General features: G+C 40.9%; 1 pseudogene; it reads right to left on the bottom strand.

Annotated features, from left to right (window-relative positions):
• Positions 1-5,194: 5,194 nt before the first annotated feature.
• Positions 5,195-6,992, bottom strand: LOC140187613 (RNA-binding protein 25 pseudogene; annotated as a pseudogene).
• Between the last annotated feature and the right edge of the window lie 909 nt (positions 6,993-7,901).

Raw genomic sequence — 7,901 nt, 5'->3', positions numbered from 1 at the left:
TATTTTAATAAACAAGAAAGTAAAACTTGAATATTGCAAACATGTTTGGTCTGAAGTTGAGATTTAAAAATGAACTGGAAAATAAGTAGCCAAATGAAGAGGTAAATTTAGCAAATAATGAATAAAATAATACCATGGAAACACAGAGTTCTCTCTCCAATCAGTCAGAAAGCTATTTAGTGGTTGGAATTTTGAATTGACTTACCAATTTCTCACCAGTCGTTTAATTAAATATGAATAGAAATCAAATATATTGTGGGATTAGAATCACTTCTTTTAATTATTATCATCAGTAGGAGCCTCATATCTATTTTCTGTCTGTATTTTATTTTGTGTTATGCATTATTATGGGTAGCTTGTCACATGGTTGAGGCATGATAGGTGTGAAGAGTATAGTCGTGTGTTCATGCTTTGTCTTCAGTGCAGTTTTTAGTCTAGGTTAGAACCAGAGGGAGTTAGAAAGATATATCACGTATATCGTGTGTGTGTGTGTGTGTGTGTGTGTGTGTGTGATGTGTATGTGTGTATGTATATGTGTAAAAACATTTAGTTACAATGAAATAGATGGATAAAATGGGAATCAATAGTGGTTGCTGTTGGCCTTGTCATTCTTGTTCAGGTCATTCATTGGGAGGCACTGTTGGAATAGAAACTCAATACACTTTGTAGACACTTTGTGCACTTTAAGGGCTATGGTTGGATGTAGGTCGACGGGAGTTAAAATAGTTCAGCATGGTCTAGATGGGTTGAAGGGCCTATTTCTGTGCTGTAGCTTTCTGGCTCTATGACAATGACAGTTTGGACTAGAGTTGTAGTGCACCAGTTGAAGAAGTATTGAATGTTTAGGTTGATGAAAAGAGTATCAATCAAATGGGCTGCTTTGTGTGAAGCTTTAGGAAAGTTGTTTTAGCTGTACTACTTTAGGTAAGTGGTTAGAATTCCATCACTTTTGTAGAGGGTAGAGAGGCTTTGGGATGTCAGGAGGTGGGATGTGAAGTATCTCTTCAGGATACCCAACCAGAAGTGTTGTCATAGTCACACTTCTTTGGTGCTGGTCATCAGTGACCATCCGTGTGTTAATCTGGGGATTTGACAATGGTAAGAGCATTGAATGCTCATGGAAGGTTCGTGTACTCTCATTGAACTGGATATTGTTTGGCATGGATGTTACCTGCTTATATGATGCTCATATGACCGAATGTTGATTAGGACTGCTGTGGACTGCATTGTTTGCTGAGGAGAGCATAAAGCATGGGAGCAGAATTAGGCCATTTGCCCCACCAAGTCTGCTCCATCATGGCTAATTTATTATCCCCCTCAACCTCATTCTCTTGCCTTCTCCCTTAAACCTTTGACACCCTTATAATCAAGAACCTATCAACCTCTGCTTTAAATATGCCCAATGAGTTGGCCTCCACAGTGTTCGGTACTTGAATAGAAGGCTGAAGAATGTTGTGTGCATAATTGTTTGAGTTAGAATCAGGATGTTAATCTAAGTCACTCTGGGTTGTTGAAGGCATAAATCTGAAGTTAATAACTATCTGGGAGGAAAATATCAATGGAGTGTTGATAGTGAAAGAAAACACGGTGGGTATGATGAATGGTATCATTTCATAAGGATTGATGTCACTCTTGAACATTCCATATGTGTATCAAATACATGTACAACTGGAAGTAGTGTGTCCTATCCACCATAGGACTTTAATTGCACAAAAAGATGTGCTATGTATCTGGACTTGTGCGCCTTAGATTTTGGTCCCAAGTCTAAAGGCTGACATATCTGCTTCCCATGTTAAGCAATGATTAGATTTTGCTGAGGTTGTGCAATCTTGATTTAAGCCAATTATTCCTGTTGTTCCTTTAAAAAAATAATTCACCCTTAAGTTCTTGTTTCTTCTCTGCTTCCTGTCTTCTTGCTTGTCCATGCTTCCTCACTGTTTCTTCTTGACAGCAGGGCTTCACTTCATCCTCATCCCTAATTCCTGATGCAACAGCTCCCCAATCTTCTCTCCTGCCTTTTCTTTAACTGCAAATCTTTCGTCTGCTTCTCTCTCTCTTTTACACTGCTGAATTCTATTGGCACATGTATTCTGTAAGTTACCGAGCAAATTGTTTTGCTAAGTTTCTGCAGCTAAGCTCTGATAAAGTTATGTGCTAATGTTTCTATAATAATAACCTTATCAATTCAGTTAACAGCATTAAAATTTAAGTATTATCTATGCAAATTATTTGGTGGAAGTTGTTCACATGAAATTGATAATGAAATTAAGTCAAATAACAGTGTTAGCTATCTAGTGATAATATTTCACACCCTAAGATAAATGGCAAAGAATAGTTAATTTCATTGTTCATGAAGATGTCATATTATAGGGTAATGCAATGGGTGACAGATGACACATTGTTCATAATAGAAGCTGCTCTACAGAATTCCCAAACACTGTCATTGAGTTGTGTTCACTTTTTATGAGATGGTGTCTGACATAATGTCGTCAACGTAAGGCGACCGCTTTTGGTTCGTTTGTAATGGAAGTAAAGGGCTGTGGCTTTTGTTAAGCATATAAAATGATTATTCAGAAAATCCTACATTAGTGACCCTGACACCCTTAGACGATTCCAGAGTTACTCAGCAATGTGTTGACCTACACAGTTGCTTTGAAGCTGCTGGAGTTTGGGGACTAGCATGCTACCATGTGGTTTGCACAGCAGAAGCCCAGTTTGCGTTGCGAGAAATCACTGAAGACAATACCAAATTTTACTATGCCGTTGCATCGCTAAGTACTTCCACTGCAGCCAAAGTGGTAAGTCTACTGGAAGACCCGTCTACATGTGATAAAGATGTCACCCTGAAAACACATGTATTCCAGACTTCTGGACTGTTTGAGTGCGCCACCAAACAGTCACTCTCCTTGCCTGGCTTGGGTGATGCTAGGCCTTAATGGAGTATATGCTATCTCTCCCAGGCAATCACAATCCTTGTTTGATTTTTAAAGAACTCTTTATGCAACAAATGCCTGATCAAGTTCGCGTAGTCCTCACTAATACACCCGTGAAGATCTATAGAGAGCTTGCTAAAATGGCCGATAGTCTGCACTAGGCCAGGTAGAAGTACATCGTTTCTCCTCCTTTCCCTGTCCCAGTAAGTCCTGTCAGCAGAGCCTCCAGCAGGCTCATGCCCGTGGCTCCGAACCAGACAACAACGGGTCTGTTTTTAACACACTTGCTTTGACATGAATGCCAAGAAGTGCCAACTGCCATGCAACCTCGACAGTGCCAACACATTGGGACATTGATGATCTGTGAACACCATGGGTTCCAGCTGCCAGAGTTGGCTATCCTTTCAGGGGGCAGCCCTTCCTGTGTGACAGGGGCACCTATGTGAGTGTGCTGCCAGCATTGCCCGCTAAGACATAGAGTGACGACTCCTCACTGGAAGCCAACAATGGCAGCAGGATCTGGACTTATGGGACATGACTTGTGACACTCTGCTTCAGTGGGTGACACTATACATGGGACTTTATCGTGGCTAAAGTTACTAGATTGCTGGTTGGTACAGCTCAGTTGTCCTGTGCGCCTAAGATCTTAAGAACTGCCGGCTTGTAGATGAAAAGGACTTTGGATTGTTACACTGTACCCCCAGTATGTTCCCCACAATGCTCAGCTGCACGTGAATTCACTCACATGTTGGGTGAATTCCATAACCTCACTGAGTCCACATTTTCCACGATGATCACAAAGCATGGGGTTGAACACCGACATTTCCGCATCCTGTCCATGCCTGTGAACATACACTGGACTCAGCCTTTGTGCTAGCCAGCTTTTCTGAGTTTGCGAACACGGAAGTGCTTGGCATTGTTTGCAGGTTGAATAGCCCTTGGGCTTCACCTCTCCATATGGTCCTTAAGCTCGATGGTGGTTGTCATACATGCGGCGATTACCACAGCCTTAGTGAGGCCACCACCCGAAATCATTACCCAGTCTCACATATTCAAGACTTAGTGACACACTTAGCCTGTAAGAACGTTTTTTTACTAAAGTGGACTTAGTCGGGGGCAACCACCAGGTGCCTGGGCACGCTGAGGACGTTCATAAAACTGCTGTTATAACCCTGTTTGGTCTAGTTGAGTTTCTACGCATGCCATGTTTGGTCTAGTTGAGTTTCTACGCATGCCATTTTCAAGCCCTTGAGCCAACATGGGCCAATTATTAACCTCACTAAATGCCCATTCGGGTTGTCTACTATTGACTTTCTCGGCCCCTACATCACCGCAGAAGGTGCGACATCCCTGCCATCAAAAGTCACCTCGATTATGGACTTTCCACTGCTCGCTACTACCAAAGCACTGCAAGAGTCTTTGGGTAGTGTGAATTTCCATCATCATTTTATTCTGCCAGCTGCAGAACTTGAGCAACACGTGGCACCTTGCCCATAGTATTCCGAGCCACCTTGTAAACATGTTTGATTACTGACAGATCCTGCTGTGGAAGAGTCTCAGCCCAGAAAAGCAAGTCAAGGCTGGTGTTATGCTTCGTATCTTCAAAACATTAAACTAATTCAAAGAAATTCACAAGAATCCAAAAATATGGGTGTAGTTTGAGTTTACTTTTAAGGGAGACATGCATGAATCACATAGTAGTCTGATGCCATATGCAGTTAATGTATTTTTACATATAACATATAATGAATTATTTGAATGAGCAAGAATGTTTAATCAAGCAATATATACAAGGTTACTCGTGTTATCAAAATGCTCCTCCCAGCTTAGCTATAAACTCCAACTCAATGGAGAATACATCTCAACTATATACATAGTATATAATATAATACAACTACTACATACAGACATTCACAGCATAGTAAATTTTAAACTGTCCTATTCAGGCGTAATGATTTAATTGCTGTGGAGGATTTCATACTCTTGTGGGATAAAGTCTTTCCTGACAAGGTGGATCACTCTACTTGGCAGCTAAGACTTGTGGCTGAGACACAACCTCAGGTTCTGGGGTCTCCTCTGTGGTGGTTGTAGGAGTTGACTCTTAGACTGCATAAAGTGGTTCTAACATCTATGTAGATCTTTCTTCTTCTTTTCTTTCTCTGGATCTACTTCGATCACTTTCTTTTTCTTTGTCATGTCCTTTCTCACATTCTGTCCATCTTTAACACCATTCTGTTTCTCGTTCACTTTCTTACTGTCCATCACTTCCCTTTTTTTCTTCTAGTTTGTGCATCTTGATCTTGGGAAGATGCATTAAGTTCTCTGGAATATTCTCTGACTAATCCTTCTATTGCTCCCTTTACGATCTGATCACTCCTCCTGGTTCCTCATCCATAACATCATCTGACGGATTCTCTGTTTTCGTATCTCCATTGACTCCTTTCCTTTTAGCCTTCCATTTTAGTTCATACAATAACAATAACGTACACAGAGTAGTCACTTGTTCTATGTACTCACAAAAACCAAGAGCTTGCAACTTTCCTGAAGCTCCTTGAACTTTCTTCCAGCTTGAAACATAGCCACATTTCACAATTAACTGCCTAATCAATAAATCAGAAGCTTTTTCGGATACGTTGCCTAGAAAAACTTGTAGTCTCACCACTGCTTTTGTCACTTTCACATTTCCACTGAGCGGCATGGTCCTCCCTTGGTTCAATATGCTTTCTAACCAGAGACACAAAGGTTGGCCCCAACACCCGTTTGTCCTCTGTTGGGCAACAGTTCAAGGAGACAGTTGTGGCATTATCCAGTACCTTTCTTAATTTGCTTTCGGTTGGTTTCATTGCAGGAGATGTTGCATGCAAATAGTGGATGGATCTCCAATCAAGTTGTAGATGTCTCAGTCAATCATGCCCCCACAATGCTGTCCCTCCTGTTTTTACCACAGACAAGCTCAATGTGGCTTACTGGTGGTTGTATTTCACTGCTGTGAATGTCATCTAACAGGAGTTATCTTTTCTTCAGAACAGGTTCTTTGAAATCTGCAGGCTTCAGTTTAGTACAGTATCTTTGAAATGTCATTTAAACTCATTTGAGGAATGACTGAAACGTCTGAACCAGTGTCTGATTCCATTTAATTTATCATTCACTTCTGGCATAAGCCATATTTCTTGGCTATTGTTAATATTCACACTGTTAATCTCAAGGCGACACAATCCTGTGTCACTCTCATCATTGTCAGAATTTTCATCAATGGCGCGTGGATTATTGCTCTTTTAGAAACTGCTGCTTGACTCTACCTGAGCAGTCCATTTATTTTTGACTGCTCTTTGTACATGTACTACTTTGTTGCATTTTCTGCAAGTTTCAATTTAAATCTAGATTTGCTTGGTGTATGTGAGCCTCTGACACAACGATAACACGATTTGTTTAGGCAGGCCGGTTTCTGTGTAGACAATACTCCTCAATTCTGTCTCTGTCTGCAGTCACCATTGAAATAGCAATTTCCAATAGCTGGCAGTTATTTTTGAATGCTTTCTTTTAAGGTTCCACAAACTAAATTATTTCTCAGTAATCATTAAGCCCGTTACCAAACTGACAATGCTCAGACAATCTCTTCAATTCAGTCACATATGCTGAAATCGATTTCCCTTCTTTTTGATTTCACTATGAAACCTAAAGCACTCTGCAATCAACAATGGGTTGGGTTCTAAGTGTTCCTGTATCACTTTGACTACAGTAGCAAAGCTCATTTCTGATCGTTTGGTTGGGGCAGCCTTTAAACCTAATGCACTCAGCAAAATTGGCATTGGCTATTTCATTTGCCAATACAGTTCCAATAGTTCAATATACATGAGCCAAATTCCCATTGTGTATTCAAACTTATTGATCTTTCCAATGTAGCCAATCATTTCTGAATTTTTTAATGATTAGTATCACCCAGTACTCACAGTTAATAAACCTGGAATTCTTCTGCTTTCTTACTTTTTAAAAAAAAAACTTGGTTGTGTCTTCCCTACCGAAGAATATGTGTTGTGCTGCTTTTTTAAACTTGGCCATCTTGCTGCATGTGCTGGACTAGGTATTTTACTCGACGTTCCTCCGCATTTTCCTTAGTTCAAATGTCTTGTTGCACTTTAACAGGTCGGTAGCCATGTTGGGTTCATTTTAAAATACTTCATCGCCAATGTTATTTTTTATGACTTCAAAACATTAAACTCATTCAAAGAAACTTGTGGGAGGCCAAAAATATGGGTGTAGTTCGAGTTTACTTTTAAACGAGGTGCACATGTATCACATGGTAGTGTGATGACATATGCAATTAATGTATTTTAACATATAACTCATAATTAATTATTTAAACAAACAATATTGCTTAATCAAACAACAGCATGTGCGGCCACTTTGGTGGTTATGTCTGTTATCTGTCAAGTAGGGGACTATGCACAATTCTGATTTGATGGAGACAGACGTGAGAGCACGGAGGAACATCCGGAAAACTTCTGAAATACCCGCTTCGCTGCCGCTTCTACTGTGTGGTAAACGGAATCTCCGGAGCAGAAGGTCCTGAAATCCTTGGCTTTGCATGTTTCAGTGGCCGGGGCAAGGACGAAGGCGCTCAGCAGAGGAAGGCGCTCGGGAGGCTGCATCGGAGAGGCTGGTCGGAAGCTCAAAGTTTTCGGACGGATGGACTCAGTCTCGGCTGTGGTCGGCTGCATCCAAGGCATCGGCAAGTTGACGGTGCCTGGAGATTTATAGCAGGGAGTTTCTCCCTTTTGCCACCAGCTATCGGGGACTCGGGAGTCGATCGACTCGGGACTTTGAGACTTTTTTTACCGTGCCCATGATCTGTTCTTCATCAAATTATGGCATTGCTTTGCACTGCTGTAACTATATGTTATAATTATGTGGTTCTGTCAGTGTTAGTCTTCGGTTTGTCCTGTTTTCTGTGCTATCATTCTGGAGAAA

This window comes from Mobula birostris, chromosome 1, assembly GCF_030028105.1.
Source record: "Mobula birostris isolate sMobBir1 chromosome 1, sMobBir1.hap1, whole genome shotgun sequence".
Lineage (NCBI taxonomy): Eukaryota > Metazoa > Chordata > Chondrichthyes > Myliobatiformes > Myliobatidae > Mobula > Mobula birostris.
Note: the sequence above shows the minus strand (reverse complement) of the source record. Positions and strands in the feature narration are given on the sequence as shown.